Source organism: Doryrhamphus excisus, chromosome 14, assembly GCF_030265055.1.
Source record: "Doryrhamphus excisus isolate RoL2022-K1 chromosome 14, RoL_Dexc_1.0, whole genome shotgun sequence".
NCBI lineage: Eukaryota > Metazoa > Chordata > Actinopteri > Syngnathiformes > Syngnathidae > Doryrhamphus > Doryrhamphus excisus.
In genome coordinates this window covers 3,588,533-3,603,628 of record NC_080479.1, presented here as the reverse complement: position 1 = coordinate 3,603,628, position 15,096 = coordinate 3,588,533, and the positions used below count along the sequence as shown (strand labels likewise).

General features: G+C 45.3%; 1 pseudogene; it reads left to right on the top strand.

Moving 5' to 3' along the window:
- Positions 1-5,741: 5,741 nt before the first annotated feature.
- Positions 5,742-8,817, top strand: LOC131102300 (uncharacterized; annotated as a pseudogene).
- The last annotated feature ends 6,279 nt before the right edge of the window (positions 8,818-15,096 follow it).

The following is a 15,096-nucleotide window of genomic DNA, read 5'->3' as shown; positions in this document are numbered from 1 at the left end:
TGCTCTTCTTCAGAAGGGGCTTCACCACCGCCGTTTTGAAGGCGGTGGGGAAGATACCCGTCTGAAGAGAGCAATTCAAGATGTTTAAAAACTGCTCCTCAAGGAATCCATAAAGTGATTTTAAAAGTGATGTGGGAATTGGATCTAAAAGGCAGGTTGTTGGGCTTACTTGGGAGAAAACTCGACCAAGTGTCCTTGCATCAACCAGGGCAAAACTCTCCAGTCTCTCCTCAGGCAAGGACAACAGTCCAGGTGTGTTAACAGGCAAAACTTTCTGGGGTAACAGGCAGGATCTGATGTCCTTGATTTTAGTTCTGAAGTGGTCTGCAAAGTTTTCACAAAGATCGTCTGTTGGTGTCTTAAAAACTTTATTAAAATTTGTGCCTGTTAAAATATTAAAGGTGGAGAAGAGGAACCGGGGATTGTTTTTATGGTTGGAAATGAGTTGTGAGAAATGGGAAATTTGTGCCTTTTTTACTGTATTATTGTAGGTTTTGAGTTGTTGACATAAAATCTCGTAATGAACTGTCAATTTAGTTTTTCTCCATCTTCTCTCAGCACTCCTGCATTTTCTTTTCAGTTTATTGATCTCATCGTTATTTCTCCACGGGGGTGTAGGTTTCCTTTTTATTGTTTTTGTTACAAGTGGAGCTACTGAGTCCAGAGTTGACTTCAGTTTACTGTTAAAATTATCAACGATAAAATCACAAGGTGCAGGTAAAATTTCAGCAGGAGTGCTCTGTAAAATCTCAATAAAATTTGCAGCCACTTCAGAAGTTAGATAGCGTCTCCTCACTGTTCTCACCGGGGCCTCCTCCTGGTTAAAACTGGTGATGCTAAAAAATACACAGTAGTGGTCGGACATAGCCAGGTCAACAACAGAGGACACACCGATGGACAGGCCATGGGTTATGACCAGGTCCAGGGTGTGTCCTCTGTTGTGAGTTGGCTGTGTGACGTGCTGCTTAAAATCAAGACAATTTAAAAGGTTTAAAAACTCTCTGGATATTGGATCCGAGGTGTCATCAACATGTAGATTAAAATCACCAGATAATAAAATCCTGTTATAAGAAGTGTGAATGATTGATAAAAATTCCGAGAATTCACTAATAAAAGAACTAGAGTGATGGGGTGGTCTGTATACAGTGACACAAAGAATCGGAGGGCTGCTAAAAGTAAAGGCATGGTGCTCAAATGACTTGTAACTGTTAAAATACACTCCATTTGAGGTCAGTGAGTCATTTGTGATGGATGCCGTCCCACCTCCTCTTTTACCCTCTCTAGTAGAATATAAAAAATTAAAATTTGGTGGGCAGGCCTCAGTGAGAACAACGGATGCGTCAGTACCAAGCCATGTCTCAGTTAAAAGAAGACAGTCTAACTTATTATCTAAAATCATGTCATTCATTAAAAAGGTTCTATTTAAAAGAGAGCGGACATTAAAAAGTGCTACATTGATGGTGACAGGTGGCTTGTTGATCATGGAGGTGGGGTATGGGTGTCTATTGAGTGGTCGGAGGTTATGAGGGTTCACAGGGTGAGTATGGCGGTGTCTGATGTGTCGATATAGTGTAATGATTACTGGAATGGAAGTAGTGTTGATGTAAGTTTGAGGTCCAAGTCCAGTATTATGTGTATGGTGGTCAGATGTGGAACTGAGTGAATAGGAGCATGGACCTGGGGGACATCAATCAGAGTGGGACAGAGCAACAGGTGTGGGTTTGGGGATGATACCATGCTGAAGGCCAAAAGCCAGGTTGGATGAGAGCATGCGGGCACCTCCTCTGTTAAGATGAAGCCCGTCAGGTCCAAAGAGGTGTCGTCTCTCCCAGAAAACATCAAAGTTGTTGATGAAGCCGACGTGGTGGGAGTTGCAGGCAGAGGAGAGCCAGGTGTTGAGACTCAGCAGACGGCTGAATCTGCCGATCCCTCTGCCGCAGGTGGGGGTGGGGCCAGAAATAAAAACAGTCACTTTGGACTGTGAGATGGAATTAAAAAGGTGTCTAAAGTCCTGTTTTAAAAGTTCGGACTGTTGCCTGGCGATGTCGTTCGTACCTGCGTGGATAATAATCCTTTTCGCCTGCGGATGAGAGTTCAGGATGTCTGGTATTTTCCTGGTTACGTCGGAAACGGTGGCTCCGGGGAACGACAAAGTTAACGCCTCCCTCATGCGGACATGCCTCACAATGGAGTCCCCGATGACCAGGGTTGTCGGAGCGGCCGCTCGGTCTTCAGGGGAACAGGCCAGCTCAGCCACCCCACCACCCAAACCAGGGCCCCGTGTGTGATTCCTCGCCAGGTGGGAAGAGCGGGACGAGTGGTGGCGCACCGCATCCCTCACGAGCTGCTTACGCCGAGTTGCGGAGCGGGTCGGCGCCTGTGCCGGCAGACGGCTCCCTGTTGGACACCCACCAACCGGAGGGCTGCTGGTCGTGAGTGGAGGGAAGGTTGTGGTGTCCGTCAGCGGGGGCATGGTGCCTGTGGCCACAGCAACAGATGTTGACTCTTGGTGTGGGTCCCGGGTCGCCGACTTTTCGCTCACGGACAGAGCCGCGTATTTATTGGAGAGCGGTAACGGAGGAGAAGCAGCCCCGCCGTGAGTCCCGCTCGGAGCCCTCTTCCGCCCGCGGACAACCACTTCGGTCCAGGGGGTCCCCTTGTTTGGAGTGGAGCAGGCGGGCCGCCGACAGGGGGAGGACGGGTCCCAAAGAACCGTTTGCCCGAGCACGGAGGTGGTGTTCGGCGGAGCGAACTCACCGAATCGAGAGGTCTCCAGCCAGTTGGTCAGCGTCGGGAAACGGGTCTTGAGGGAGATCAGCACTGAATCCTTCCTCTGGAGTTCATTTGACATCCGCTCGATGTCCTCGAGAAGGTGAGCGATCTTCTCGTATGCTTTGTTCAGCATTTGTTCCAACTTTCCCGGCGAGTCGGCAGCGTCCAATGTTGGCATAATGAGGTACAAGCGTCACAGCTAAAAAGTTAGCTAGCTACGTTAGCTTCCACGGCTAACGACTTGGGCCACCACCAAGCCACCTCTGTCTCGCGCCGAGCGTCACCAAATGTGGAGGAGGCCCATCCAAGTATATTCAAAAGAAGAAGGCCCTGGACCAAAGATCCAAATATGTGGCAGAAATGTTGGAAAGGGAGAAGAAAATAACATTGAGTGTAAAGAAATACAAAGAACAAGCTGTCTTTAGGCAGAGAATGAAGTCAAGGAGTGTAGCAAAATATAGAAGTGATGTAGTGCATCAAAACATAGTTAAAACATCTAGCATCAACAAGTATAGAAGTGACAGCTTGCACCGGGACAGAGTCAAGACACATAGCATCCAAAAGTATAAAAGTGACAGTTTGCACCAGGACATAGTCAAGACACGTAGCGTCCATAAGTATAAAAGTGACAGCGAGCACAGGGAACAGTCACAGAGCATCAAAAAATATAAAATAGATACAAGGCACCGGGCCGTTGTAAAACTTGCTAGTATTAAGAAATATCACAGTAGTTTAGAACGTAAAATGAGTGTCATTGCAAATGTGAAGACACAAAGGCATGCTGCAAAGTTGCGAGAGGAAGAATTTGATGTTGTTGTAGAGAATTTTTTAGAGAAAGTGAAGAATGGGCCCCAGTTTGTCTGCTGTGTGTGCCATAGGTTGATGTTTAAACATCAGGTCCTGCAGTGTCACAGAGAGCATTATAGCAAAAGTAGTGCAAGTGCTTCTCTTGTGAACATGTGCATTAATGAGCAGTATTTGCACAAATGTGATGTAGAGTGCACGGTACCATGTGTGTTGTTGGAGTCTGGTAGGGGGCAGCTGTGGATTTGCTACACTTGCCATTATAAAGTTAGCAAAGGGGAATTCCCACCTGAATGTGTTGCAAATAATTTGAGTGTGGACCCGATTCCTCCTGAGCTGGCTTGCTTAAACAGCTTAGAGCAACACTTAATTGCACTAAATATCCCCTTCATGAAAATGCTAGCATTGCCCAAAGGGGGGCAAAATGGTGTCCATGGGCCTGTGACTTGTGTTCCGGCCAATGTAGTTGAAACGACAAATTTGTTGCCACGGTCCAATATGGAAGGCTCTATGCTCCGTGTCAAGCTCAAAAGAAAGTTAACTTACAAAGGACACTACGAGTACCATTTTGTAGACAGCATGCACATTCGAGAAGCCTTAAGGTATTTAAAAGAGTCAAATGTGCATTATGAAGATATAGAGTACAACGAGGAGTGGGTCAATGACTTTTGTAGGGAACCTGATGCCTCTCAGGTGGAGGACAGTGTTCCTGCTGTAGATGTCACACCGCCTCTAGATGCAGAAGATGAACAGCTCCATGATAGACAGCAACACTGCATGTTTCAGGACACTTGTTTAATGCCAGTTGACATCGGTCAGGAAGTGCTGGATCAGTACTATGACAATATATTGAATGTGGCTCCGGCAGAAGGCAATAATCCTGTAAGGTTGCTTTCTGACCATTCAAATGAAGCTAGATGTTTCCCAGTGTTGTTTCCACGCGGCCGTTTCACGTTTCATGACACTCGACAATATAGGCTGACAGCGTCGCGATATTTCAATAATCGTATCATGCATGCTGATAAGTGGTTTGGGCAGAATGTGGAATACATATTCTATGCTCAGTACTTGTGTGAACTTGTGCAGGTGGTGTCGAGCATTTCCATTGCTTTACGCAAAGGAATTACTGGTTTGGTGGCAAAAATGGCCAAGGATTTGTTGACCAACGATGAGTCGTTAAAAACATTGTTGGAATGTGACCAGGGCTATCGTTTTCTGAAGCCCATCAGAGGCACTCCAGCCTTTTGGCAGAGTACGCAGCGCGATATTTTGGCTTGTGTGCGTCAGCTTGGTGTTCCCACGTGGTTTTGCTCTTTTTCGTCTGCTGATTTACGGTGGCAAAACATGTTAGACTGTGTTTTGATACAAGAGGGAAGAACGCAAACAGCTGCAGAGTTGGAGTGGGCTGATAGGTGCGACTTGTTGCGACGCAATCCTGTGACTGCTGCACGTATGTTTGATTTCCGGTGGCATGTTTTTCTGAGAGAGGTGATAATGTCTAAGAGCCAACCGATTGGCAAAGTTGTGGACTATTTTTACAGGGTCAAGTTTCAACAGCGTGGTTCTCCACATGTCCACTGTTTGTTCTGGGTAGACAAAGCCCCGAAGATTGATGTAAACACTGATGAGGAAGTTACTGACTTTATTGATAGATACGTCACCTGTGAATTGCAGACACAGGATGAAGTATTGTCAGACACAGTGTCGTCTGTGCAGCAGCATTCAAAGCGACATTCCAAAACATGTAAAAAGAAAAATACCACGTGTCGTTTTGGTTTTCCTAAACCTGTGTCTGGCCGAACATTCATTAGCCGTCAGTTTGAGGGACAAGGAGACAAAACGTGCAGTTGCCAGAGTAGCCAAACTGGCATTAAAACATGCACATGTCCGAAAGTCTCCAAAAATTCTGTAGACATGAAAGCAGAAGAGGCATCAGAAATCATAAAATCCATAAAAACAGCCCTGGCTGACGAGAACCACACTTATCAAAGTGTGGAACATTTGTTCCATAGTCTGGGTATAACCCAAGAAATTTTTGAGACTGCACACCGCCGCTTGGGTCGGCGTACAGAGGTCATAATAAGGCGCCAAATAAATGAAATTTGGATCAATCCGTACAGCAAACCTCTGCTGAAATGCTGGAATGCAAACATGGACATCCAGTATGTAGTTGATGCATATGCCTGCGTAGTGTACATCATTTCGTACATTTCCAAAGCTGAAAGGGAGATTGGATTGCTGCTGAGTAATGCCCAGAAAGAAGCATCCAAACAGGCAAACGTCAGTGCCAAAGTTTGCCGTTTAATGACATGTGCTTGGCACAATTTGCTTCGGAATACCGCATCATCAGCAAAAACGAAAGGTCGGCATCCAAAATAGAACTTAAAAACAACTACGGACATGTGACAAAACGTACACGGACCAAACCTGCCGTAGTACGCTCTGCGTGTTTTTCTCAAACAAAAAACCCAGAGTTATACTATCGTAGCCTTTTGCAGTTGTATCTGCCATACCGGGTGGATTTGCAGTTAAGACCTGCCAACTGCCCAACATTTGAAGAGTTTTACAACAACGGTGCAATCAGATTAAATGACGGGTCGATGCATTCTGTCCGATCCATCGTGGATGTAAATCAACAACACTTTGACAGTAGCGGGGATGAACTGGACAGCATCCAAAGATCTATTGATCACAGCGGTGTTGCTGAGGATGCGTGGTGTCTGTTGTGTCCCGAACAAGAATTAGAACGGCTACAGTGTGAAGAAGAGCGTCAGAAAAAACATCAATTAGTAGAAGAAGAGGCAGAAATAATACCTGATTTGGCAAATGAAAATAGACCAGCTCTAAATATCCAAAAACAAAACTCATTGAGTCGAAATGATGGCTTGGCATTGATCCGCTCCCTAAATAACACTCAAATGGACATTTTTTTACAAAATTAGACAGTGGTGCCTTGATAAAGTAGGTGGGAGAAAACCCGAGCCATTACACTTATTCATCACAGGTGGTGCCGGGACAGGAAAAAGCCACCTAATTAAAGCCATCCAATATGAGGCTACCAGGTTGTTGTCAACAATGTGTCGGCAACCCGACAACATTTCTGTATGTCTGACGGCTCCGACAGGTATTGCTGCGTACAACCTTAATGCCACAACCATCCACAGCACCTTGAGCATTGGCAAGGATACCCGTTTGCCTTACACACCACTGGGTGAGGAAACGGTGAATTCCTTGCGTGCCAAGTTTGCGGACCTCCAAATTTTGATAATTGACGAAATATCAATGGTAGATCACAAGTTGTTGACATACATTCATGGTAGGTTGCGACAGATCAAACAAACTGGGGACTATGCTGCTTTCGGCAACGTCAGCATCATTGCAGTAGGTGATTTCTACCAGTTGCCGCCAGTCAAGGGAAAACCTCTCTACGTCGAAGATGCCACTTTTAACTTGTGGACCAGTCTCTTTCTTGTGGTCGAACTCACAACGATTGTGCGTCAAAAAGATAATGTATTTGCAGCGTTGCTAAATAGACTACGCAAACAGCCAAAAGGCGCGGCGTTGTTAGAAACAGATGTCGCACTTCTAAAGCAGTGGGAAACAGGTGAAGTCAGCACCGCATTACATATTTTCCCAACCAATCGTCAAGTTAATGAATACAACTTAAACCAGCTTTTCAAAATATGCCCGCAGTACACAACAGTGAAAGCTCAGGATTACAGCCATAACAAAAAATCAGGAAAATTAGAAAAAAAAGTAGGGCACCACAGCAAAGTTTACAACACGTGTTTAGAGGAAACTCTGCACATCGCTAAAGATGCTCGTGTAATGCTTTGCAAAAACATCGATATTGAAGACGGCTTAGTTAACGGGGTTTGTGGCACCGTCTCTGACATAGTTTTCCAAAAGGATGAAACATTTCCCAGTAGGATCTATGTCAAATTTGTTGATGACAAAGTAGGTCAACAAAGGCGCGCACAAACAGTTAGTGAATCGATCACACGAAAAGGCAGTACATTTATTGTGCCAGAGGAAGAAAAAGTAACTAAAAGTGGTGGCATGCGTCACCAGTTCCCTCTGAAGCTCGCTTGGGCTTGCACGGTACATAAAGTCCAGGGTGTTACCGTGAGCAATGCAGTTGTGTGTCTGGACAGGGTGTTCTCCGCAGGGCAGGCATATGTAGCCTTGAGCCGGGTCACAGGTTTAACTGGTTTGATTATTCAGGACTTCGATGAAGCAAAAATATATTGTAATGATGCCATTAAGGATGCTTTAGGAAGGATGCCCCCATTTTTGACAGAAAGTGAAACACCACACAATGTACAACCACCACATTTCACAATTTACTTGATGAATGTCCAAAATTTGACAAAACATGCGTCAGATTTGGCAGCATGTACACAGCACCTGCAGCCTAACTGCATCGCTGTGACAGAAACGTGGCTGCCAACGGCATGTACACCCAGGAGTGTAACCATTCCTGGGTACCATTTCCATAGCCAACCACGATGTTTGTCTTACTCCAGCAGTAACCCTGCTTTGGTAGAATTACAAGGGCAACAGCATGGCGGAGTTGGCATGTACATTGCAGACCACCTGCACTGTAGTGTTGTCTCCGCCCCAAACTTCAACTTGGAAGTTTTACTGGTGAACTGCTCCTCACCCAGTGTGTTAATAGCAGTTGTGTATCGACCACCCTCCTATCCAATGGCGTTGTTTCAAGGTCACCTTGGCACGCTGCTGGATTGGTTGCACCAGAAGTACACCAGCGTTGTCGTACTGGGAGATTTTAATGAAAATTTGTTAAAATCTTCCACTATCAGCACATTCATGGCTAGGAAAGGGTTCTGCCAGTCAGTCAAACATCCTACCACAGAAAAGGGTACACTAATTGACCATGTTTATGTCAAAACATCACACTTTGATGTAGAATCGGTTGTAATGCCCACTTATTTCAGTGATCATGAAGGGATTTTGTGCTCTTTTAAACGCCAAATTTAAAACGCGCACACACAGGCACACACACACGTTCCACTTCAGCATTCTTCTGGCAGACTTATAGTGTGTAAAATGGGTTCAGGTGGTCTCACATGTTTAGCCAGTGGACAATTTACAAGCCACGAGTTTGCTCTTCCGAGAACGGTGGATTGTATTTGTCAATCACTGAATAAAAGTGAAACCACAGTGAAACTATTTGCCTTTTCTGAAAACAAACTGGTTATTTGTCAAACCAGTAAATGAACTTGTACATATTGTAAACATGTACATATTGTAAATATTTTATATTTATATAATATTTAAATAGTGTACATATTATATGTAAATATTTTATATTTGTATAATATTTAAATAGTGTACATATTATATGTAAATATGTAAATATGTAAATATGTAAATATGTAAATATGTATATAGTATGTATATAGTACCTGATGAAATGATCCCAGTGCTGCCTCACTCACCTGTCCTCTTGTCTTGATTGTTACCGCCTGTCTGCCTTAAAGTAAAATGCTAAAGGGATTCAAACCTTTCAGAACTTTTTGAGTAGAGAAATTGTATTAGTCATGCACTGGCGCAAAATTCAACACTGGCCAAAATTAAGATTCAAAGGGATTAAAACTAAGACTTTTCTGAACACATAGTTGGTATTTTTCTAACAGTGGACAATTTACAATCCGCGAGTTTACTCTTCCGAGAACGGTGGATTGTGTTTGTCAATCACTGACGAAAAATACGTTTTTTCAGACGCGGTAATGCAAACAATGAGGGCTATGTAAATATGTAAGTGAATATGTGAATATGTGAATATGTGAATATGTAAATATGTAAATATGTAAATATGTAAATATGTGAACATGTGAATATGTAAATATGTAAATATGTGAATGTATATTGTGACTAACCTCTGCTCTTGTCTTCCTAGTTGCCGCCTGTCTTCAGTTCCACACACATCTTTATATTAAACATAGTAGAAGTGCATACGTATATTGACATAGTAGCAGTAGAAGTACATGCATATATTAGTTAACATAGTAGCAGTAGATTAGCATAGAAGTAAAACTAATCCCATAAGTGCATCATACCAACTATTATAATAGCAATGTAGTCGTTTGCATGCATGTGAGTTTTCATCAACAGGACAAGACCCCTCTGACGGTGTGAGTGTCCTCTGACAACTGCTGCATGTGGTAAGATATGGAGCTGTTTTCACTTTTCATATTGGTCAAATTCTGTTCATGTGTGAAATACTTGCCCTTTTTGCCACTTGACATTATACTCATGTGATTTCTCCCGATACGTAAACCGAGCTCCAGACCACAAATAAAACTTTGTTTGGTAAATAAAATACATCTTGAAATGTTGCCAGTCACATAACACTTTATTTTTGACCAAGTAGCTTTAATTAGCTGGAAGTTGGAAACACCTCCACTATGCTAAATGGGACACAGAATCTTAGATGAGTTTATGTTCTGCAGGGGAAAAATGTTAACCTGTTAACCAAAATGTATGGGGGCCTTGTGCTTGTGCTACTAAAATTATACATAAAATGCCATGGTACTTGTAGTACAAAAAACCTTCCTCATGCTGTCTTCTTTGACCTTTTTATATGATCATAGCAAGTTTACTAACGCATTTGTTTCACGCTTTGTCTGACCTGTAGTGAATGCTTCCTGCTTCCAGAGGAGGTCCCACCATTGCACCTTGACATCCACCCATTGATGACTGGATAGGATACTGGTGATTCCGGGAACTGGTCATCGTGGGACTGCAACTGCTGATCATTTCCTCCACCCATTCTTAACCCTCTGTCCTTTCTTCACCACTGTCTACCTACCATCTCTCCCTGTCATCCCTCTCAACCCAACCGGTCGAGACAGAAGGCCGCCCCATAGAGCCTGGGTTCTGTCCAAGGTTTCTCAAAGAGTTTTTCCTTGCCTCCGTTGCCAAGTGCTTGCTCGTGTGGGGTTCAGTTGGTTCTCTTTCTAGATAACTTCCATATGATTTGAATTGTCACTATATAAATTGGCTGGACATAAACCTCTCCTTAAGGGCATTGGTTTTGACTGTATATGTGAGGTACATACTTCTCTTGTGCACACACCAACAATTATGACAATATATATAGATAAAAAAATTTAATGTCCAATTTAATATCTACATATTGTATCCAGACCTTTGAGGCAAATGTGTGCTGTTATTAAAGTAATTATCCAAAAACAAAATTTGTGTGTATTTATACTTGCAAAGTAAAATTGATGTTGATGAAAAATTGACTGTAAATGGTTGTCTATATGTGCCCTGCCATGGGCTGGGATCAGTCCAGGATGTACCCCACCTCTCCGCGAAATATAGCTGGGATTGGTTCCAGCACACCTATGACCCATGTGGAGGATGAACAGCATAGAAGGATGGTATAATGATGAATGTCAGCATAATTGTGTCCATACTTGCCTGTGTGGAAGGGTGTTATGACAGATATTGACTACTCTTTCAAAGGTGGGTATGTGGTCATGTCCTGTTTGATGTCACAGCTCCCTAAAAGTCTCGGGCCAGACAGACCATGTAAAATGTAGTTATACTTTTCCAGAGGTTGGTAGCGCTATACAGTCTAAGGTGGGTACATGGTCATGTCCTGTCGGTAACACCATGGAAAAAATCAGACCATATAGAATGGAGTTATACAATTTAAACAGTTGGTGGCGCTATATGTACATAGTCAGACTGATTTGGAAACGATCTGACCATGTGGAGGTTATGGCAGATATACATTTCAAGCAGTTGGTGGCGCTATAGAGTCTATGTACACACAGTATAACAAACTAGAGATTGACCCCCCAAAAAATTTCAAGACAATCTGACCATGAATCAGGAAGTTACAGCAGATGTACATCTCTGCCTGTTGGTGGCGCTATACAGTCTATGTACACACACAGTCATAGACCAGAGGGTACCCCAAACCACCAGAAAAAATGTGGGGCCGATCCGACCATGTGGAAGGAAGTTACAGCTGATATACATTTCCACCAGTTGGTGGCGCTATAGGTGTATGTACACACAGTATAACAGACCAGAGAATGACCCAACACATCAAAAAAAATGTCAAGACAATCTGACCATGAATCAGGAAGTTACGGCAGATATACATTTCCACCAGTTGGTGGCGCTGTGTTTTGAACATGGGTTCTGGAGCGTTAGGTGCGTCCTGTCATGATAGACGTCTCCACCGAAAATCATAGTGATACGTGCCACGGGTGGCGAGGGATAATGAATTGAAACTTCTAGGTGGCGCTAGTGTGTCAATTTAGATTGGTGTCACATGGGAGCACCACCAGGGCGCTCAGGCCTGGATTCTGACCTTACGTGTAAGATTTTAGCAGCCTGTGACCTTCTGCGGGCAAAATATGAGCCTTCGATGGTCAATGGCGAAGGCTGACCATTTGCCGTGGCCACGCCCACCACATGTGCTTTACACACATCATAGTCCATCGACTGACATCATTAGTCTGTCAGTCAAACTGTGTATTGACTTTGATGTACATTGCTTCAAGGCAAGGCCAGACACCAGGCAGGGCCAGATAAGGTAAAAGTTAAGGTTAAAGTAAAAGTTTGGTGGCGTGCCACGCCCACATCCTAAGTAGCAGCCCAAAATCCTTCGCAATTTAACGTGGGCCATCCGTCTAGTGTCCGTTGATGCTACAACGGACTCATTCGGTCAAACCCCCTAGGAGGAGTTCGTCGAAATACGACCCCTACATCCTCCCCCAAATGGCCGCCGCCACCTAAAATGGCGGACTTCCTGTTGGTTTTTGAACATGGGTTCTTGTGACTTTTTTGTGCGTCCTGTCACGAGTGATGTCTCCTCCGAAAATCATGCCCATACGTGCAACGGGAGGCGAGGGATAATTATTTTAAAACTTGTAGGTGGCGCTAGTGAGTCAATTTGGCTTGGTTTCAAATGGGGGCCCCACCAGGGCCCTCAGGCCTGGAATCCGACCCCCCTTATGAGTTTTCAAGCAGATGCGACCTTTTGCGGGCGAATGATGACCCTTTCTTTGTAAACGGCGAGGCCTGAGCATTCGCCGCCAGGCCACGCCCACCACGTGCGCTTTTCCTGCATCATGGTCCATCAACAGGCTTCACCAGGCTGTCAGGCAGTGACCTTGTGACCTCGGTGTTCATCTGATGAATCTCCTGCCAGAAAAGGCCTCATGTAGATGACACGCCTTTAGCCTGTCGCCAATAGGTGGCGCTGCGACGAAATCAGGAAGTGACCTACGGGGACCTTCGGGGCGGGAACATGATCACATGTACCAAGTATGATGAAGATCTGACCACGTGGAGCCAAGTTATTCACGTCTACAGTTACGCTCAGCGTGCAAGGCCCGGACAGATGAAAAAGGGCAAAATTTGGGGGCGTGCCACGCCCACATCGTATGGAATATCCCAAAATCCTTCGCAATTTAACGTCGGCCATCCGTCTAGTGTCCGTTGATGCAACAACGGACTCATTCGGTCAAACCCCCTAGGAGGAGTTCGTCGAGATACGACCCCAACTTCTGGCCCGAAAAAGGCCGGCGCCATCCAAAATGGCCGACTTCCTGTTCGTTTTCCAATATGGGTTCTTGAGACTTTTTGGTCCGTCCTGTCACGATAGACGTCTCCACCAAGTTTCGTGACGATCGGTGAAACTGGTGGCGGGGGCTAATTTTTTTTTAAATTCAAGGTGGCGCTAGAGAGCCAATTTTGGAACATTATATTTGAAACCCATAAAATATCAAATTTTTCGCCAGACCTGATGCGCTCGCCAAATTTGGTGAGTTTTCGGGCATGTTAAGGCCCTCAAAATGGCCCTCAAAGAGGGAGAAGAATAATAATAAAAAGAAACGGAACGATTACAATAGGGCTTTCGCACTGGTCAGTGCTCGAGCCCTAATAATAAACATTACGATTACAATAGGGCTTTCGCACTGGTCAGTGCTCGAGCCCTAATAATAAACATTACGATTACAATAGGGCTTTCGCACTGGTCAGTGCTCGAGCCCTAATTAAAACTGCAAGCAGTGATGAGCGGGCTCGAGCACCCCGACGCGGTCGGGGGTACGCGCGGGTCGGGGGTACGCGCGGGTTGGGGGCGGGCGCGTGTCCGGACCGGCGCGCAGATGCGCCGTACGAAAAACCGCGGCGATGGGATAAGCGGTAAGGGAGTTACGGCACTTGCAATTTTCCACCAGGAGGGGGCGACGCCGGCGGCGAGGCGGGTGCGCGGTCACGTCCCGTCCGACGCCCCGAACAGCCATAAGAAAATTAGCGACGATCGGACCGTGCGGTAGGTACTTGCGTCGGATATACGTTTCCGTCTGTGGGTGGCGCTATACAGTCTATGCGCCCACACGGTAACGGACTGGAGGGTACCCCGAACCACCAGAAAAAATTAGGTGCCGATCCGACCGTGCGGAAGGAAGTTACGGCAGATATACATTTCCACCAGTTGGTGGCGCTATAGAGTCTATGGACACGCAGATTCAAAGAGTGGAGGGTGACCCAACCCAGCAAAAAAAATTGGGACCGATCCGACCATGTGGAAGGAAGTTACAGCTGATATACATTTCCACCAGTTGGTGGCGCTATAGCGTATGTACACACACTGTCATAGACCAGAGGATACCTTGAACCACCAGAAAAAAATTCGGGCAGATCCGACCATGTGGGAGAAAGTTACGGCAGATATACATTTTCACCAGTTGGTGGCGCTGTGTTTTGAACATGGGTTCTGGAGCGTTAGGTGCGTCCTGTCATGATAGACGTCTCCACCGAAAATCATAGTGATACGTGCAAAAGGTGGCGAGGGATAATGAATTGAAACTTCTAGGTGGCGCTAGTGTGTCAATTTAGATTTGTGTCACATGGGAGCACCACCAGGGCGCTCAGGCCTGGATTCTGACCTTACGGGTAAGATTTCAGCAGCCTGTGACCTTCTGCGGGCAAAATATGAGCCTTCGATGGTCAATGGCGAAGGCTGACCATTCGCCGTGGCCACGCCCACCACATGTGCTTTACACACATCATAGTCCATCGACTGACATCATCAGTCTGTCAGTCAAACTGTGTATTGACTTTGATGTACATTGCTTCAAGGCAAGGCCAGACACCAGGCAGGGCCAGATAAGGTAAAAGTTAAGGTTAAAGTAAAAGTTTGGTGGCGTGCCACGCCCACATCCTAAGTAGCAGCCCAAAATCCTTCGCAATTTAACGTGGGCCATCCGTCTAGTGTCCGTTGATGCTACAACGGACTCATTCGGTCAAACCCCCTAGGAGGAGTTCGTCAAGATACGACCCCTACATCCTCCCCCAAATGGCCGCCACCACCTAAAATGGCCGACTTCCTGTTGGTTTTTGAACATGGGTTCTTGAGACGTTTTTGTGCGTCCTGTCACGAGTGATGTCTCCTCCGAAAATCATGCCCATACGTGCAACGGGAGGCGAGGGATAATGATTTTAAAACTTGTAGGTGGCGCTAGT